General features: G+C 45.7%; 1 protein-coding gene across 2 annotated transcripts in view; it reads right to left on the bottom strand.

The window, feature by feature from the left end:
• The window catches only part of SV2B (synaptic vesicle glycoprotein 2B), a 156230-nt gene extending 136982 nt beyond the window's left edge, over positions 1-19248 (bottom strand). Inside the window, exons 1-2 of one of the 2 annotated variants that reach the window (XM_016227892.3) lie at positions 18899-19248; positions 2493-2600 (exon numbers count right to left, since the gene is read on the bottom strand). The gene's annotated coding sequence lies outside the window, so the exon portion shown is untranslated. The remainder of the gene's footprint in view (positions 1-2492; positions 2601-18898) is intronic. The other variant, XM_001508186.6, reaches the window with a different exon arrangement.
• Between the last annotated feature and the right edge of the window lie 866 nt (positions 19249-20114).

Below are 20114 nucleotides of genomic sequence, written 5' to 3'. Positions count from 1 at the left end.
GTCAGAATTAGGTCCCTTGGTCCCTTGGTGGGGCTCACAATCTAAGCGTTTAAGTGAGGAGAAGGGGTTGTAAGATTCTAGATTGTAAGCTCTTTGGGGGCAGGGATATTTTTATGTGATATTTTTATATGTGGTTCCAAGCACTAAGTACAGTGCTCTGCAGACAGTAAGCACTCAACTAATACGATTGACTGAGACAGACACAACAAGAATGATGAACCAGTGAAACACAGCATAAACAAATATACATAAATAGGCTCAAAGTTTCTGCAGGGATGGGGGAGTCCAAGACTACATCGGAACAATTTTTCCCCCTTTCTGGGTATGCACATGTGTAGGGGTCTGTGGCTAGAAGCAATCTCGGGGCAGACTACTGACCAAAATATGCAGGCTTTCATTTTTCACCCAAAATGTGACTCGAAGACTGCTTCCTTGCTTGAGAAAACAATGCAACGGGGTCGGGGGTGGGACGGGGGGAGGTGTCACGTGGAAGTTGCCCAAGGCAATCTATCTTCTCTGTTTTTTTGGATTATCTGCCTGGGGGAGGGAAGGATTTTTCTATAGTCCTTTATGAATAAAAAACATTTTCTGAATTAATTCAGGCTCTTAAGTATTTAATTAGCCTAGTTGATGCTGAATAGCAATTGTGGCAGGAGGGAGGGAGAAGAGAGCTACTGGGATGGTTTTTCACCAAGGCATTGATAATAGAAAGGAGGCCCAGATCATCAGGAGGTCATTCTTCTTCTGGACTGTGAGGCCCATATGGGATACAGACTGTGTCCAATCTTTTTAGCTTGCATCTAACCCAGTGCTTAGTGCAATGCCTGACAGGCACTTAAAAAGTCCTTAACAAATACTATTCAAAAAGTGGGGTGGGGGAGGGAGTGTACTTAGCCATCATTCATCCTTTTGCCTATTTTCCCTCTAGACTGTAAGCTTTTTCTAGGCTATAAGGTCACTGTGGACAGGGAACAAGTCTACCAATTCGTTTTTTATTTTTGTGGCATTTAAGTCTTCCTATGTGCCAGGCACTGTTCTAAGCATGGGGATAATAATGTTGGTATTTGTTAAGTGCTTACTATGTGCAGAGCACTTTTCTAAGCACTGGGGTAGATGCAGGGTAATCAGGTTGTCCCACGTGAGGCGCACAGTCCTAATCCCCATTTTACAGATGAGGGAACTGAGGTACAGAGAAGTTAAGTGACTTGCCCACAGTCACACAGCTGACAAGTGGCAGATCCGCGAGTCGAACCCATGACCTCTGACTCCCAAGCCCGGTCTCTTTCCACTGAGCCACGCTGCTTCCCAATCAATATGAACACAGTCCATGACCCACATGGGGCTCATAGTTAATCCCCATTTTAATCCCCATTTTACAGATGAGGTAAATGAGGCTCAGAGAAGTGAAGTGACTTGCCCAAGGTCACACAGTAGACAAGTGCTGGAGCCGGGAATAAAATCCAGGTCCTTTTGACTCTCAGGCCTGTGCTATATCCACTAGACTACACTGCTTCTCACAATATAACTCTATTATATTGTACTCTCCCAAGAGAGTACGAGACAGTGCTCTGCACATCGTACAATATAACTCTATTATATTGTACTCTCCCGAGAGAGAGCTCTGCACATCGGAAGAGCTCAATAAATACCATTGATTGATTAATCGATTGGACCAACAGGGAATGTTTTGCAGCACCATAGTCTCACTAGCTGGATCGTCTCTTCTGCTGGCAAGGGAGCAGAGCAGGCAGGTTCCTACTGATTTGACCCCTTGGCTTTTGGGTCCATATTTACCATTCTCCCTTAAATGAATGTTGCCTTCCCTGCTTGAGAGAAATTGACCCAGGCCTCCAGTCCCTTCTCCAAAAAAACTGGCTGCCTGCATTGCCCCAGATTTGCCTGGTGGGGACTGCCAGGTCTCCAATTCTATTTTGCCAAGCTTCTGTTTATTTCTGCTTGCACCACATCCTTTCTTTTGAAGGTCATTCCTTCCCCGCCCCCGTCCCTGGCTGCATGGAATACCAGTTGAGGGTCTTCTCTCCCTCACACCTTTTGCAAGCCCCTTGAAGGGAATCAAGTGGGAAGCCCCCTTGGGCTTGGGGTAGACACTATAGACTCGACCGGGCTTGCTTTCCGAGGAAAGCGGAGGTGTCCCTGGCCTCCCTCGGTCAGTTGCACACAAGGAGGAGAAAGCTTTCAGGGCAAGAAGTGAGGTTGCCCAATCACCCCTAATGGACCAACACCAAGCAGAAAGAAGCAGGGCAACTAAGGCACTCTCAGACCTGCAGTGAGAACCAAATTGATCGGATGTCTCCTCCAGTGGCAAGGATGTCTCCAATAAATTCTCTCTCCCTCAGGGTACATTCCCCCACATCCTCGCTCAATTTGCCCTCCCCATCTTGATTCCACATCCTGTCCCTTAACCTCCTCCCCTACACTCCAAACATTAGAGGAGACATCAAGACAGGAGACCGGGAAGGAAAAGCTCTTACCCCGATTTCGAGATGCTGGGTCCGAGGTCTGCCGGTGGCCCCTCACCAGCTGGGATCATCCCCCACTAGGGAGTAGGAGAGATGGCCTGCACAGGTTTGCGTCGGCCACTGCAAAGGCATAAGCCGGAGATTAGGAGTGCAGGCTCTGAGAGCCAAGCTGATCATCCCAGTGCAAGCACATCCAGGGACTGAGGCTCTACAAATGGGAGAGTCCATCAGCCGGAATTAAAAAAAAAAAAAGAAAAAAAAACAGAATTCGCCACCACGTAGCAGAAGCCCAGGGGGACACGGGGCTGAGCAGAAAAGCAGGGGGAGGGAGAAAAGGGGGAGGCGTGAAGCAGCAGGAGGCGGAGGGCGGTGGGAAGGTGGGGGAGGGTTGCTAACATGACAGATGTGTTGACTCTAACTTCCACTGTAAATTGGCTCTGCACTTACAGGAGGAGAAAGAGGCAAGGGAAAAGGCAGGGAGGAGCTGGACTGGTATGGCTTGGTCCACTTCTTCCCATTAGGGAGGCTAAAAATCCGGATTGGATCTCCCCCGAAAGATCCGAGTCAGTCAGTCAATTGTATTTATTGAGAGCTTACTAAGTGCAGGGCACTGTACTAAGCGGAGGGGAGAGATCGATATAAAAATATGACAGATACATTCCTCGAGCTTGTTGGGTAGGGATTGTCTCTATTTGTTGCTGAATTGTACTTTTCAAGTGCTTAGTACAGTGCTCTGCACACAGTAAGCACTCAATAAATGCAACTGAATGAGTGAACAAGCTTACAGTCTCCAGCTTTGCCATGGCCTGACAGCAAATCAGGTCTTGCTTTCCAGCCGGACCTTTGAAGGTGGGGACAGGAGCTCCTACGAATAGTGCGTTTCCCTCTGCACACTCAATCAATCGGTCAATCAGTTGATGGTTATTTATTGAGTGCTTACTGTGTCCCAAACACTGCATTAGGTTCTTGGGAGAGTACGACATCCATATTTGACCTGACTCTTTCCTCCCACATTCAGCGGCTAGGGCTGGCCTGTTTTTGCTGTACCACCTGCCTCTATCTCTCTTGAAAAAAATTAATCCCTCCAGCTGCGGAGGCACAAAGGACCCAACAAAAGCAGAGTCATTTGTCACAAGGAATTCAAACAGAGTCCTACAAATAACCACCGAGCATATGTTGGCTTCCACTCACCCACAGCTCCGGAAAGACTGACCCCATTATCTTGGCGGAACACTGCGGGCACTGGGATATCCGTCCCCCAGCTTCTCTGGGACTTGGGTATGGTGAGGAGAGTTTGCAGGTCAAAACCAGGGTTGAATTCAGATATTCGACTGCACAGAGGTGAGGAAATAAAAATTGCCCTTTCCTTAAATCACCCACCCGATACACGTTATGCTTCCTGCCTAATGACTTATATACAGTGAGATGCAACGAAGCCATAGAGAAGAAGAGACCCACGAGCCTCAAGCTTTTCTCTGGAGGAAACCAGGATCCTCTCACCACCCCCCGCTTGCACAAAAGCCATTGCTTTCCTCTCCCAGGGCCCCAGTCACCCTGGCTTGATTCCAACATGGGTGGAAAGACCCTTCCCAACCACTACATCCTGCTGTCTTCTAAGCACCATTTCACTGCTGCTTCCCTGACAGTACTCACGGAAGTGGCTCCTCTCACCTTTCCTGCCTGAAGACGGCCCTGCTTAATACCCCCCAGCAATTATTCTTTCTATAGTGATGTTTACTGAGTCCTTACTGTATGCAGAATACTGTAATAAGGGCTTGGAAACTACAGTTGGTAGACACTATCCCTGCCCTCAAAATATTTACCATCCAACAGCTCTTTAGAATGCCTAATCCACACATTGCAGAATGCAATAGAATCCAAACTGCATGGCTTAGTGGAAAGAGTATGGTCCTGGGAGTCAGAGAACCTAGGTTCTAATTCTAGTTCTGCTGATTGCTTGCTGTGTGACCTTAGCTCAGTGGAAAGAGTTATTAGAACACTGACACTTAGTAAGCATTGAACAGATACCAGAAAACAAAAAAATGCACATAGACTGAACATGATCCAGACTGGACTCAGAAATCCAGGCGTGCGGCATGAGCCATAGCAGCTGGGGGCTGGTGCTTGGGTGGTCTTTCTAAATACCGGAGAATCCAGTTTTCGACTGACCCATCCCCCACTGGGGGTGGAATCATTGGCAGAATGGATGGTTAATATTCTTGAGTGCCATCAATGGCCACTATAACATGTGACAATGCTCTGTTTTCCTAGAACAGCCCAGGCTGCCCTACAGAATCTGAGATTGTCTTGGCACAATCATACGTGTTTATTCCAGCATTTTGAACAAACGTGAACCACTAGCAATTTTAACCCACTGGACCCTAAACTCCTTTAAGGCAGGAAACGTGCCTATCCATTCTGTTGGATTGTACTCTCCCAAGCACTTAGTACAGTGCTCTGCACACAGTAGTCATTCAGTAAATACCACTGACTAAGTTTTCACCCTCCAAGCAGGTGTTCTACCTTCCAGGCTTAGAAATTCTCTTCCATCTGGTTCCATCTCTTCCAGCGGAAGTGGGTCAAGGAAGTAGGGAGCAAAATCGGGATGAAATAGCAACCCGATCTCTGTCTCCATCTCTATATGACACCACTCTCCACCACTCTCTATCCCTGCCAAGCCCCTATAAAACACTAGGCAAAAGAGATCTCTTTCACCTTATGGCAGGGAGGGGAAGACAACAAGATTGACTTTAAGTCCTTTTTCCCCATTTATCTGCTTCTACACTAATCCCTACAATTGATTTTAGAATGCCAAATTCTTCTGTCAGCATCTCCAAATCTCACAGAGCTTCTGAGTCGCCATTCAGCAGTACACTGCTTTCCCGAGATGACGAGAAGGAAGAAGGTGGGCAGTGGCTCCTTTGCCCCAATCCCTCTTTTTTTTATGGTATTTGTTCAGCGCTTACTATGTTCCAGACACTGTACTAAGCTCTGTGATAGATACAAACTAATCAGGTTGGATACAGGCCACATCACACACAGGGCTCACAGTCTTAATCCTCATTTTACAGATGAGGTAACGAGCACAGAGAAGTGACGTGACTTGCCCATGGACACATGGCACACAAATAGTGGAACTGGGATTAGATCCCAGGTCTTTCTAACGCTCAGGTCTATGCTCTCTCCACTAGGCCACACTACTTTTCACTCCCTCCTTTTGCCCTTTTTCATTTTACAAAGCTGGGGGGAAGCGCATTCTGGAGAAGCAGAAAGAGGAACTGAAAGCAGCTTTAATCCATGGGCTAGATAACCCTGAGAAAGAAGATTAACTCTAAGGAAGGGAGCTGTTGTCTAAATAACGAGCTAGGGCTTTTTCATTTGGTCTCTTCCTGACTTCTTTGTTCTGCTTTTCATTGTCCTCTTTCAAGCACTGTGTTCAAAGAGTGGGCATTTAAATCAATCATCCATCCCTCCACCAATGCTATTTATTGAGCACTTACTGTGTGCAGAGCACTGTACTAAGCACTTGGGAGATTACAACACACCAATATAACAGACATCTTCACTGCCCACAACAAGTTTACAGTCTAGAGGGGAAGACAGTTGTTAATATAAATAAATAATAACAATGATAATGACAGCATTTGTTAAGCACTTTGTGTAAAGCACTGTTCTAAGTCCTGGGGTACATACAACCTTACTAGGTTGGACACAGTCCCTGTCCCACATGGGGCTCAAAGTCTTAATCCTCATTTTACAAATCAGGTAACTGAGGCAGATAGAAGCTAAGTGACTTGCCCAAGGTCACACAACAGACACGTGGCGGAGCCAGCTTTAGAACCCAGGTCTTTCTGACTCCCAGGTCTGTGCTCTATCCAGTAGGCCACGCTGCTTCACTACTACTTGGCAAGTCACTTAACTTCTCGGTGCCTCAGTTCCCTCATCTGTAAAATGGGGATGAAGACTGTGAGCCCCACGTGGGACAAACTGATTCCCCTGTGTCTACCCCAGCGCTTAGAACAGTGCTCGTCACATAGTAAGCGCTTAACAAATACCAACATGATTATTATTATTATTACTTCTTCTTCTTCAGTGCTATAGGTCTGAGATGATCCCTCACCTCTCCACCCTACTCCCCTTCTCCTACATCACCTATGTACTTGAGTCCTCAACGTTTAGTACTTAGGCACTCACCCAATCCTCACTTCCCCACAAAGCTTATGTTCATATCCTTATATTCTGTTGTTTCCCCTAGCTGTAATTTATTTTAGTATCCAACTCCCCTATTAGATTGTATGCTCCTTGAGGATAGGGATCATGTCGACTAACTCTATTTAGCTCTCCCAAGAGATAAATACAGAGCCCTGCCCAGAGTAAGCGCTTAATAATTAAGATTGACTAAGTACAGTGTTCTGCACACTATACTTCACTCTGCTGCCCTGATTATCTTTCTACAGAAATGCTCTGGGCATGTCACTGTCCCCCTCAAAAATCTCTAGTGGTTGCTTATCAACCATCACATGAAGCAAAAACTTCTCACTATTGGCTTCAAAGCTGTCCATCCTAGGGAACTTGCCCCTCCTACCTCACCTCCCTGCTCTCCTTCTACAGCCCAGCCTGCACACTCCACTCCTCTGCTGCTAACCTCCTCACTGTGCCTCGTTCTCGCCTGTCCCGCCGTTGACTCCTGGCCCACATCCTACCTCTGGCCTGGAAAGCACCCCCCGCCTCACATCCGCCAAACTAACTCTCTTCCCCTCTTCAAAGCCCTACTGAGAACTCACCTCCTCCAGGGGCCTTCCCAGACTGAGCCCTCCCTTTCCCTCTACCCCTCCTCTCGTCCCCAATGCCCCTTCTCCCTCCCTCTGCTCTACCCACCCTCCACTCCACAGCACTTGTGCATATTTGTACATATTTATTATTCTATTTATTTTATTAATGATGCATATATATCTATAATTCTATTTTTCTATTTTGATGCTATTGATGCCTGTCTACTTGTTTTGTTTTGTTGGCTGTCTCCCCTCTTCGGGACTGTGAGCCCGTTGTTGGGTAGGGATTGTCTCTATCTGTTGCCGAATTGTACTTTCCAAGAGCTTAGTACAGTGCTCTGCACACAGTAAGTGCTCAATAAATATGATTGAATGATGAGGGAAAGTAGGTGCTCAATAAATACCACTGATTTATTGATTATTCTCTGTGAAAGGAACTGACTTTATATAACTGCAGGATAAAAATCTTCCCAGAATCCTCCCCACCATTAATTATCACACTGAGAAGCAACATGGCCTAGTAGAATGAGTCCTGTCCTGGGAATCAAAGGCCCTGGATTCTAATCTTGGCTCTTCCACTTGCTTGGGCAAGTCACTTAACTTCTCTGTGCCTCAATTTCCTCATTTATAAAATGGGGATTCAAAACCTCTCTCCCTCCTAATTTTTGGCTGTAAGCCCCTGAGGGACAGGGACTATGTATGATCTCATGATCTTCTATATGCCCCAGTGCTCAGTACATTGCTCACGACATAGTAAGTTGTGCTAGGGATGGCTTTATTTAGCCTCGTCATGAATGGTACGGAGGAGTTAGTGGGCAGCAAAAGTGTGCAGATGATTCAAAGCTCTTCTAGGTGGAGAAATGCCATGCTGATAGGCAAAGACCGAAGGAAAAGTACAACTGCCATTATTATTACCACATCTTCCTCGCATTCCCCAATGTACAGTCTGATTTGCACATTCTTCCTTCTGTGGAAGGTGATAGAAGGATTGACACTCCTGTTCATGCTGTTATTTTTTAATAGCAAACAGGTCAGGGGAACTGGATCAGACTGTGGTCTTGTTTCAGACCAAATTGAAAAGGTTGTCATAAGCAAATCACCCAGACTTCTCTGTGCCTCAGTTCCCTCATCTGTAACATGGGGATTAAAACTGTGAGGCCTACGTGGGACAACCTGATCACCCTGTATCTACCCCGGCGCTTAGAACAGTGCTCTGCACAGAGTAAGCGCTTAACAAATACCAGCGTTATTATTATTATAATTATTATTATTAGACAGAAAGGAAATCAGAGAGGGAGTTCAAATTTGTGTTCAGAGAGAGTAACCTATCATCACAAACAGTCCCTCCTTGGAAAAGATTCTAGAACAGATTCTGGGAATTCTAGATCAGTAAATCTCTCTTCCGATCCTGGGATATTACTAGAATCCAAAGTTAAGTCTGAGACCAGCGTTCACTGAAGAAAACACAACCTGTAAGGGAAAGGTAACGGTTTATCTAAGGGGAAATCGTGCTTCATGAATCTGCTGGAGTTCTTTGAAGGGAGCAATAAGGATGTGGCTAAAGAGCCAGTAGCCCAGTATATTTAGGCTTTAAAAAGGTCTCAAACACCATTCCACAATGAAGTACTTAAAACAGCTGAGCAATCATGAGCAACATGTCGTGGAGAGATTAGCTAAAAATAGGAAACAAAAAGAAGGGATTAAAGGAGATCATTGATGTGAGAACACTTCAGAAAAAATAAAAGTGCTCTACAGAAACCAAGGGAATATTATTCTGAGAACAAAAAGCCCCTTTTCAAGATGGAGAACCGTGGACAGTGGGTTTCCCCAGCAAGATGTGCTAGGGATGGTTTTATTTAACAGCGTCGTGAATGTTGCGGGGGAGGGAGTAGGCAGCAAAAGCGTGCAGATGACTCAAAGCTTTTCTTGATGGTGAAATGTGATGCAGCCGGGGACAGACTGCAGGAAAAAAGGTGGATGGAAGGTGGGCACCAGAGTAAACCAGTGTAAGGGTAGTGCACCTGGGGGGTGAGTACCAGTGAATGTCTGGGTCAGGTACTGCACCTGGGAGTGAGCCCCAGTGAAAACCAGTGAAAGGCAGTGAATCTAGGGATGAGCACCAGTGTAAACTGGTGTAAGGTAGTGCAGCTAGGGGTGAGCACCAGTGTTAACCAGTGTAAGGAAGTGCACCTAGGGGTGAGCACAAATGAAAACCAGGGCAAGGTAGTGCCCCTGGGGGTGAGCACCAGTGAAAACTAGTGCACAGTAATGCCCCTGGGTGTGAGTATTAGTGTTAACCAGTTTAAGGTAGCACACCTGGGAATGAGCACCAGTATAAACTCGTATAAGGTAGTGAACCTAGGGGGAAAAGAATCCAGTTCCACAACTGAGGAATGAGATTTTGGAGTCATTCTGACTGCTTTTCTCAAACACTAGTCCTTCTTGTGGGGATGGCCAAAAAGGTTAGCTAAATTGACACGGTATCTGTTAAGCCCTTACTATGTTCATTCAATAGTATTTATTGAGCGCTTAATATGTGCAGAGCACTAAGTGCTTGGAAGGCCCTACGTGTCAAGCACTCTCCTAAACTCTGAGGTAGATACAATCAGATTAGACACCTGTCTGTTCCACATGGTGCCCCCAGTATATGGGGGAGAGAGGACAGGCATTGAATCCCCATTTTGCAGATGAGGAAAATGAGGCCCAGAGAAGATAAGTGAGCTCACCTCCTCCAGGAGGCTGTCCCAGTCTGAGCCCCCCTTTCCCCCTGCTCCCCCTCCCCTCCCATCTTCTGCTCTTCCCCCTTCCCCTCCCATCTTCAGCTCTTCCCCCTTCCCCTCCCCTCTGCACTGTGCTCATTTGTATATACTATTTATTACCCTATTTATTTTGTTAATGAGGAGTACATCTCCTTGATTCTATTTATCTTGATGTTGTTGCTGTGTTCTGTTTTGCTTTGCTGTCTGTCTCCCCCATTTAGACCGTGAACCCGTCATTGGACAGGGATTGTCTCTGTTGCCGAATTGTACATTCCAAGCGCTTAGAACAGTGCTCTGCACATAGTAAGCGCTCAATAAATACTATTGAATGAATGAATAAGTGACTTGACCGAGTTCGCACAGGAGGCAAATGGCAGAGCAGGGATTGGAACGTCCAACCTGTGCTCTTTCCACTAGGCCACGCTGCTCTTCAGGACACACTCTTCCTCAACTATACTTTGAAGTCATCAGGAAGGAGAGACAAAATAAAATATAAAGCATAGCTGTAGCTAAAGCTGTGTAGCCTGGTGGAAAGAGCATACGGCTAGCTCACTTATCTAGCCTCCGACCCCTTTCGCACATCTTCCCTCTGGCCTGGAACCCTCTCCCCTTCCATATATGCCAGACCACCACTCTCCCCACTTTTAAAGCTTTATTAAGGTCCCTTCTCCTCCTAGAGGTCTTCCCTAATCAAGCCCTCTTTTCCTCAGCTCACTCTCCCTCCTGCATCGTCTACGCACTTGTATCTGTGACTTCTGACCATTTGATATTCACCCCACCCTCAGGCCCACAGCACTTACGTACAGATCTATAAATTATATATAATAAATCATTTATTTATATCAATGTCTGTCTCCCCCTCTAGACCGTAAGCTTGTTATGGGGTAGGGACAATGTATATTAACTCAGTTATATTGTGCTCTTCCAGGTGTTCAGTACAGTGCTCTGAACACGGTAATCATCATAGGGGTTTTTATTTTTAATGGAATTTGTTAAGCGCATATTATGTGTCAAACACTGTTCTGCACATCAAGGTAGATATGGTTTAATTAAGTTGGACACAGTCCCTGTTCCATATGGGGCTTTACATTTTAAGATCCTCCAAGCATCTTGTTGCTGCGGTTAGAAAAAAGAACTCAGAGTTGGGTAGCCCATTGGTTTTGACATTGCTGATGGTTTCGTATTGTTCTGTGCAATAAATACCATCGATTGATTGACTGAAATACTCCCAGCAGCCAAAACACAATTCCATTGTTCAGATCGAAGGAAACTGAATTCCTTTCAAACGTGAAAGACTTATGACAAGCTCTGGAAAGCACATTTCTGCCATTTCAAGCAGGAAGAGCATCTTCTATTGCTGGCCTTTCTTTATCAGGGTTGTTTGAGATTCTGGGATTTTTTGAGATTCTGGGATTTCTTAATGGGAGAGAATGAGGGGGAGAGAAAGAGAAGAGCAATGAAGGGAAAGAGAGAGGTTTGTTCTGACTCTTCAGAGGATGCAGATGCTTGGAAAATTCCTGAGATACAGCTTGACCTAGTGGAAAGAGCTCGGGCCTGGGAGTCAGAGAGCATGGGTTCTAATCCCTGATCCTTCACTTGTTTGCTGTGTGACCTTGGGCAAGTTACTTAACTTCACTGTGCCTCAGTTACCACATCTATAATATGGGGAGTAAACATGTTAGCCCTATAAATGACAGGGATTGGGTCCAACTTGATTATCTTGTGTCTACTCCAGTGCTTAGTACAGTGCCTGGCTCACAATGAGCACTTAACCAATACCATTTAAAATACATATATATCAGAGGAAGAGGCTTTGGATTGTGATCCTGGTTGTACTGAATGGGTCCAGGGCCTCTTGCCATCTCCACTTCTCCCTCTTCCTTTCACTGCAGGAGCCCGGTTTTTGAAATCCTCATAAATCTTTCTCCCATAAATCATTGATTGGATGGGCTTGGATGGGGTCATGCAATCCCAAAAATCTCCCAGGGGATCAGAAGCTAATAGCTCTGGCTCATAGCTCTTCCTCTAGTGCTTTCTTTCACTTAGCCCTTGGAAGCAGAAGCCTCTGCTCAGGATCCTCATACAGAGATTTTTTTGCTCCTTCTTGTAAGAGATTTTCCATCAGATCTTAAGGTGCTGTCTGGGACTGGGGATTTGCCTGCCACAGGAAGGCAGTCGTCTCCTCCTCTCCCCATTCCTTCTCAATTTAATCTCATGGAAAGGGTGTGGCCATGAGGAGAAATGTGGCAGTGGAAAGAGCACGGGTCTGGGAGTCAGAGACTTGGGTTCTAATTCCGGCTCTGTCAGCTGCTTGCTGTGTGACCTTGGGAAAAAAATCACAACTTTTCTGTGCCTCGGTTTCCTCATCTGTAAAATAAGGATTCAATAACTGTTCACTCTCCTACTTAGACTGGGAGGCCATGTGGGACAGGGACAGTGTCTGACCTGATTAATTTATATGTACTCTAGTGCTTAAAATAGTGCTTGACATATAGTATGTACACAATAATAATAAAAATAACAATGATTTGGCTGGGCATCAGGTGATATTAGATAATCCCCTTGCTCTCCCACTGTTATTCTGTGCAATCTCTCTGAGCCTCAGTTTCCTCATCTGGAAAATGGGGAGGATAATGTTTTTCCTCTACCTACCTTGCAGGGATCAATCAAGCAATCCCTCGTATTTATCCAGTACTTATTGTAACTTTTGGAAGAAAAATGAGAAGCAGCGTGGCGCAGTGGAAAGAGCACGGGCTTTGGAGTCAGGGCTCATGTGTTCGAATCCCAGCTCTGCCACTTGTCAGCTGTGTGACTGTGGGCAAGTCACTTAACTTCTCTGTGCCTCAGTTCCCTCATCTGTAAAATGGGGATTAAGACTGTGAGCCCCACGTGGGACAACCTGATTCCCCTGTGTTTACCCCAGCGCTTAGAACAGTGCTCGGCACATAGTAAGCGCTTAACAAACACAAACAAATACCAACATTATTAAGCTTGTTGCGGACAAGGAATGAATTCATTAATTCCATTGTATTGTGCTCTCCCAAGTGCTTAGTTCAGTGCTCTACACACAGTAAGGGCTCAATGAATACCATTGTTGGTTGATGATGAAGTCGACTGGGGGAAATCCCTGAGGTGTGTGCAGCTATTCCTAATTAAGTGGAAGAACTCTGTCCTTTTTCGATGCTGAGGCCATATGTAGTACAATTCAGACCTGATCTCTGAGCCCTTTAATTGAACATCCCCCATCTCTACCCTCAAATAAAAAGAGTCATTCATTCGTATGTGAACACTTACTGTGTGCAGACACTCTACTAAGCTGCTCTTATAATACTAATAATACTAGTCATTTTATTTGTTAAGCATTTACTGTGTGCCAAGCACTGTTCTAAACACTGGGGTGGAAACAAGGTAAGCAGGTTGTCCCATGTGGGGCTCATAGCCTTAATCCCCATTTTACAGATGAGGTAACTGAGGTACATAGTAGTGAAGTACCTTGGCCAAGGTCACACAGCAGACAAGTGGCAGAGGCTCACAAGCAAACAGCTAGTAGAGGTGGCATTAGAACCAATCTCCTCTGACTCCCAAGCCCATGTTCTTTCCACTAAGCCATGCTGCTTTTTTAGGGTGCTTCTCTCTTCACTTTTCGGCATCCCCCTTTCATGTATGGCCAGTGTGACCTAGTGGAAAGAACACAAGCCTGGGAGTTGGAGGACCAATCAATCAATTGATCGATCAATCAATGGTATTTATTTGGCAATTCCTGCGTACAAAGCATTGTACTGAGCACTTGGGAGAACACGATTCACTGAAATTGGTAGGCCCATTCCCTGCTGACAAGGAGTTTACGGTCTCTAATCCCAGCTCTGCCACTTGCCTGCTGTGCGACCTTGGGCAACTCACAACTTCTCCATGCCCAAATTTCCTTATCCATAAAATGGAGATGAAATAAACAGGGAGTAGTAATAGTAGAAAGCCTTAATCACTTACTTGTATGCAGACCACTGAACTAGGCACTCTTGTACTTAGACTGTGATCCCCATGTGGGGCAGGGACTATGTCCAACCTGATTATCCTGTATCTATCCCAGGGTTTAGTACAGAGAATGGCACAGAATAAGCGATAAACAAATATCACTGCTATTTTTTTTTATAATAACCGCCTGGTTCCTTTTCAAATAAAATCTCCCAGAGGTTAAAAGCTCCTGAATTCTTTCTGCCTTGTTCCAAATTCAACATTCTATGGACCCTTAAACCTCCAATCATTCTTTTCTGCAACACATTTGTTTGCAGAGTGCACTTGTAAGCTCGTTAGGGGCAGGGATTGTGTCCGCTGATTCTGTTGTATTGTTCTCTCCCAAGCACTTAGTACAGTGTTCTGCTTTGTAAGCAAATAGTAAGCACTCAATAAGTACCAATATTGATTGATCGATCAGTGATCTCTCCCTGTCACGCTCATCCCGAGAACCCGAGACCTCCATGGTTTAAGATCAGCATTCTTCCCAGTCAAAAGGACTGGATTTAGAGTTTTCTTGGTCCAGGAGAATGAACACATTCTTGTTCACATTATCTCTTTGCAGGCTGCCTTCTCCAATTTCTCACAAATACACATTCTCTGCCTCCTTATCTCCAATCCTTGAGCCGTCACATCTCCTGCCTATTGCATACCTCATAGACATGTTTCTGGGTGTGCACCAACACATATAGATACTATTTGCCCGGATTTGTCTCATATTACCCATTTGTTCACTTCACATCCCCCCCCTCAGCCCAATCTCTATGGACTTCTTTCCTTATCCCAGGCCCAGGAAATCACTTGCAAGTATAGTGATAATAACATGTCTCAAGTGCTCACTATGTGCCACTGTACTAATTTTTGGGATAGATGTAAGAGAATCAGGGCTCACAGCCTAAGCAAGAGGGAGAGCAGGTATCGAGAAGCAGCATATCCTAGTGGAAATAGCATGGGCCTACGAGTCTGAGGACCTGAATTCTAGTCCCATCTCTGCCATCTATCTGATGTGTGACCTTGGGCAAGTCACTGAACCCCTCTCTCCCTCAGTTACCTAATCTGATTATTATTGCAAGCCCCATGTGGTACATGGACTGTGTCCAACCAGATTGGCTTCTATCTACTCCGGCATTTAGTACAGCATCTGGCACATAGTAAGCACTTAATAATATCATTAAAAGATAATTCCCATTTTACAGATGAGGAAAAGAGAGTAGAGAGAAATGAAGTGACTTGGAAAAGCATGTAAAAGCAATATCAGTCCTCCTCTCTGGGCAGAGGGAGCAAGTAAAACAGCATTGCTCAACTCTGAGCTACTGTACTTTCCCAAGCACTTATTACAGTTCTCTATATGTAGTAAGCGCTTTGTAAATACCACTGATTGGTTGATTCTCATTCCATTCATTCAATCATATTTATTGAGCACTTACTCTGTGTAAGGCACCGTTAAATGCATTCCCCTGTGTCCCCCAACCCTACCCCACAAAATGATTCCTAAGATTCCATGCTGTTGAAAAGGGGAGAGCGGCTGTATCAGAGAAATACTACTACTAATAATAATAATGATGGTATTTGTTAAGTGTTTACTTATGTGTCAGGCACTGTACTAATTACTTGAATGGATACAAGCAAATTGGGTTGGACACAGTCCCTGTCCCTCATGGGACTGACTGTCTCATTCCCCATTTTACGGACGAGGGAACTGAGGCCCCGAGATGTGAAGCGACTTGCCCAAAGTTACAGTGCAGACAAGTGGCAGAGCCAGGACCATGACCTTCCGACTCCCAGCCCCGTGTTCAATCCATTATGCCATGCTGTTTCTCAAATGATTCAATTTCATTTCACAAACGATGCAGTGCCTGGCACTCAGTTAGCGCTAAACAAATACCATTTAAAAAATGATGGGCTTCTCCCTTGAGTTATAGCCTGCCCGCTTATGGAAAAATATATAATCAATATTATTTAAGAAATATTTTTAGAGTCCCTGGGACTGGGCAAAGAGAGGAGTAGTGAGAGGAAGGTTGGTAAGTGAGGTGGAAATCACTTAGAGGAGGGGCTGAGGAATTCAGTGAAAATCATATGCCTGTTTCATCAACGTTCAAATGGTCCTGTCACCATGTGACCCATCCCTCTAGTTCGAGGACCACTGCCCCGAATCTTACCCAGAACTCAGCCCAGTATCCAGAATTCTTCTCCAAATAAAAACTGACTTGGGATCCATCCCAGGTGATATTCTGGAATCATCATCACTCCTCAGCAAACCTTGACTATTTCATTTTTGCCTTGTGCAGTCGTAAAGGGAATGGAATGGAATCACTGGGCAAGGCAATCCCAGCGCTCTCAGGGCTATCAGGGGTGGCTTGCATGTCAGGTTCAATCGGTGAGAGGTTTCAATGGAGAAAAGCCTTGATTCTTCCCGACTTCTTGGCTGTGACTAATTAGGGAGGACCAATCTCACGTAACCTCTTTCTTTTTCAGCCCAGGAAACTCAAGGGACCGAGTGGGCAAATTCTGCATCTTCCTCTACCCTATAAGTCTTCTACCCCTTCTGAACAGAACGAAAGCAGGAGCCTGGAGGTGAGGGTTCCAGAACTGAGCTGCCTCTAAGCCAGATGTTCCAGAAGCGGAAAAACTCCAGGCTGTGCCCAGTGGTGGTCAGAAGGACTGGTTGAATCCCCAGAGGCCAAACCGGCTTCCAAAAGCTGTCTTCCCTACTTTCCCTTCAAACACAGAATTGGTTTTAACAGTGCCAAGAGCAGAAATGTCATGCTTACCATTTGATGAATTTTGGTTCAGGTCTGTGGTTCTCCCAGGGATTTGAGACAATAGGTTACATTACAGAAACCCTAGAGTTAGTCTATTGAAAACCAGCAACTGAAACAGCTTGGAAAGAGCCAGGGTCTGGGAATCGGCACTCCTGGGTTCTAATCCTGCCTCCACCACTTGCCTGCTGTGTGACTTTGGGCCAGTCACTTAACTTGTCTATACCTTAGTTTCCTCCTCTGTAAAATGAGGATTCAATGTCTGTCCTCCCTCCTACTTAAACCATGAGACTCATATGGGACTGGGACAGTGTCTGACCTGATTATCTTGTGCTTAGTACAATGCTTGGCACATACTAACTGTTTAACAGATACCACAATTATCATTATTTTATTATTCTGTGGTCCAAGCACTCACCAAGCCCAGCAAGTATACCTACTTACTTGATTGATATATAATATCAATCATAGGTATTTATTGAGTGCTTACTATGTACAGAGCACTGTACTAAGCACTTGAGAGAGTAATAATAACAATAATAATAATAATATTGGCAGTCGCTAAGCACTTACTGTGTTTCAAGTTCTGGTCTGAGCACTGGGGTAGCTACAACTTAACCAGGTTGGACACAGTCCATGTCCCATATGGGTTCACGGTCTTAATCCCCATTTTACTGATGAGGTAACTGAGGCGTGGAGAAGTTAAATCCCTTACTCAAGATCACAGAGCAGACAAAAGGTAGAGTCAGGATTAGAAGCCGGGTCCTTCTGACTCTCTGGCCCACACTCTATCCACTAGGCCATGCTGCTTCCCAAGCCTTTAGTAATAAGGTGAAATATTTAGTCACTTTAGTCACTGTTGTATTTAGTTACAATAGAATTAGCAGACACATTCCTCTGCCCATAAGAATCGTACGCTTGTTATAGAGAGAAGCAACGTGGCTCAGTGGAAAGAGCACGGGCTTTGGAGTTAGAGGTCATGAGTTCGAATCCCAGCTCTGCCACTTGTCTGCTGTGTGACCTTGGGCGAGTCACTTCACTTCTCGGTGCCTCAGTTACCTCATCTGTAAAATGGGGATGAAGCCTGTGAGCCCTACGTGGGACAACCTGATTCCCCTGTGTCTACCCCAGCGCTTAGAACAGTGCTCTGCACATAGTAAGCGCTTAACAAATACCAACATTATTATTATTATAGAGAGAGATTTAATATATATTATACGTTAATGTAATATATTATTTATATATATATAGTATAGATGTCCTTCATATTGGAAGAAGTTCACTTATGAGGACAAAAAGGACAGTAAGGGACCCACAGTCCCCATTACACTGTACAAACAAAACGCTTGAGCGCTGTGCAACGCCTGGAGCTGTTTTCTCTTTTTCCTCCTTGCCTCTCATTTTTTCCAAAGCTTCTCCTCAAAAAGAACCACTCCTTTCTGGGTAATTTTCCCACATGTGCTACACTCTAAGTATCCATCCACATAGGCACTAACTTACACCCCATAGATCATATACGTGCTCCCCTATGGAGACGGATGTGCACGCACACCTAGTCGTCCACCCTGACCTTGAATACATCTTTCCCCAAATCCACACTCCCCATCATCATCAGCCCCACGAGGACATCCTGCCCACTCCTTTTCATTTTTCCCTCTCCAACTATTATCTTTGCACCTCTCCGGATTTAAAAGGAAAAATTTCTGAGAGGGAGCCTGCCAAGAGAGGCTGAATCCAGCAGGGACAGCACGCTGCAAAGATTCCAAGCCCAAGTTGCATTCCAGGGAAAAAGAACTGCTCTCTCAGTCCGTCTCTGCCTTAAAAACATCCTTGCGGCTGGGCTCTGGTGTCCCTTACCTCCTTAAGATTGCAAGTCCCGGCTCGCCTTCAAAATCCCTGTCCTTCAGCTTCTCCAACCCCAAACTGGCCCTGTTCTGTTTGCCAGAGAAAAAAAAATCATTGCAAACACCCTTTCTCCGTGTGGCCAAAAGCCCCCAAATGAGGGATGGGAAACATATTGAAAAATAATAGGAATCACAGACACCATCTGCTCCCTCTGTTTCCAACGTGCCCTCGTTCATTCTCTGGGCAGATGGGAAGAAATGACTTTCCCTTACCTCTGATGGGACGTTCTTTTCGGCCGGTCTGTCCTCCGGTGCTTCGGTCCAGTCCTGGAAGAAGGATGCACCGCTCAGGGAATCCTGGCTGCCCGGCTGATGCATCTTCCCCAGGCAGTGTATGCTCTCAAGGCTCCGGGGGAGATCCCTGTGGAGGAGAGAGGGGACCGTCTGCCTGTCATATACCTGCAGCGCAGCCCCCACCGAGAGCAGCTGAGACTGACGGGGAGAGCACGGCGTCAAGCAGAGACAGAGACTAGGAGAGAGTCCGCAGTACGAGCAGAGGGAATGGCAGCGCGCGTGTAATTGAATTAGGGTAATAGAATAAGCGGGGCTTTGCCTGGGCATGGATGCTGTCGGTGCACCAACCCTCTTATTTATAATCATCCCCCTGCAGGAAGGCAGTCGTGGTTTTCACTGCCCCAGTCCGAGGGGAGATCCAGGATGTACTGTGACTGCTTGGTTCAGGATGAAGCCTGTTTACCTGAAACTGGCGGAGAAAGCACAGCCTGGGGAGTTAGAAGGACCTGGGTTCTAATCCTGCCTCCTCCACTTGTCTGCTCCATGACCTTGGGCAAGTTGCTTCACTTCTCTGGCCCTCAGTTACCTGATCTGTAAAATGGGGATTAAGACGGTAAGCCCAATGTGGGACAGGGACTGTATCCAATCTGATTAGCTTATACTTACCCCGCTGCTTAGTACAGTGCCTGTCACATAGTAAGCGCTTAAATACCTTCAAAAAAATCCTTCGATTGATCAGTGATATTTCTTGAGCCCCCACTGATTAAGAGGAGCTGGACTCCACATCCTTCCTCCGGCCTGAAACCCCCTCCTCCTCACATCCAACAGACCACCACTCTCTCCACTTTCAGAGCGTTATTAAAATCCCATCTCCTCCAAAAGCCCTCATCTCCCCTACCCATCCTCCGTTCCCTATGCACTGGGATCCATACCCCTGAAGCACTTGATATTCACCCCATCGTCAGCCCTAGAGCAGTTATGTATGCATCCTTGCCTTTTCCCTTTACTGCAATTTATTGTAATGTCTCCGGTCCCACCACACACTGTAAACTCCCTGTGGGCAGGAATTTTGCTTACCAACTCTATTGTATTCTATTTCTCAAGCACTTAGCACAACATGGGCCATGATGGCGGTGCAATTTGAATAAGAGGCATTTGTTTGGGTTATGAATGTGTCTGGGCATCCTAACCCATC

Source organism: Ornithorhynchus anatinus, chromosome 5, assembly GCF_004115215.2.
Source record: "Ornithorhynchus anatinus isolate Pmale09 chromosome 5, mOrnAna1.pri.v4, whole genome shotgun sequence".
Lineage (NCBI taxonomy): Eukaryota > Metazoa > Chordata > Mammalia > Monotremata > Ornithorhynchidae > Ornithorhynchus > Ornithorhynchus anatinus.
This window is presented reverse-complemented; position numbering and strand designations above follow the sequence as displayed.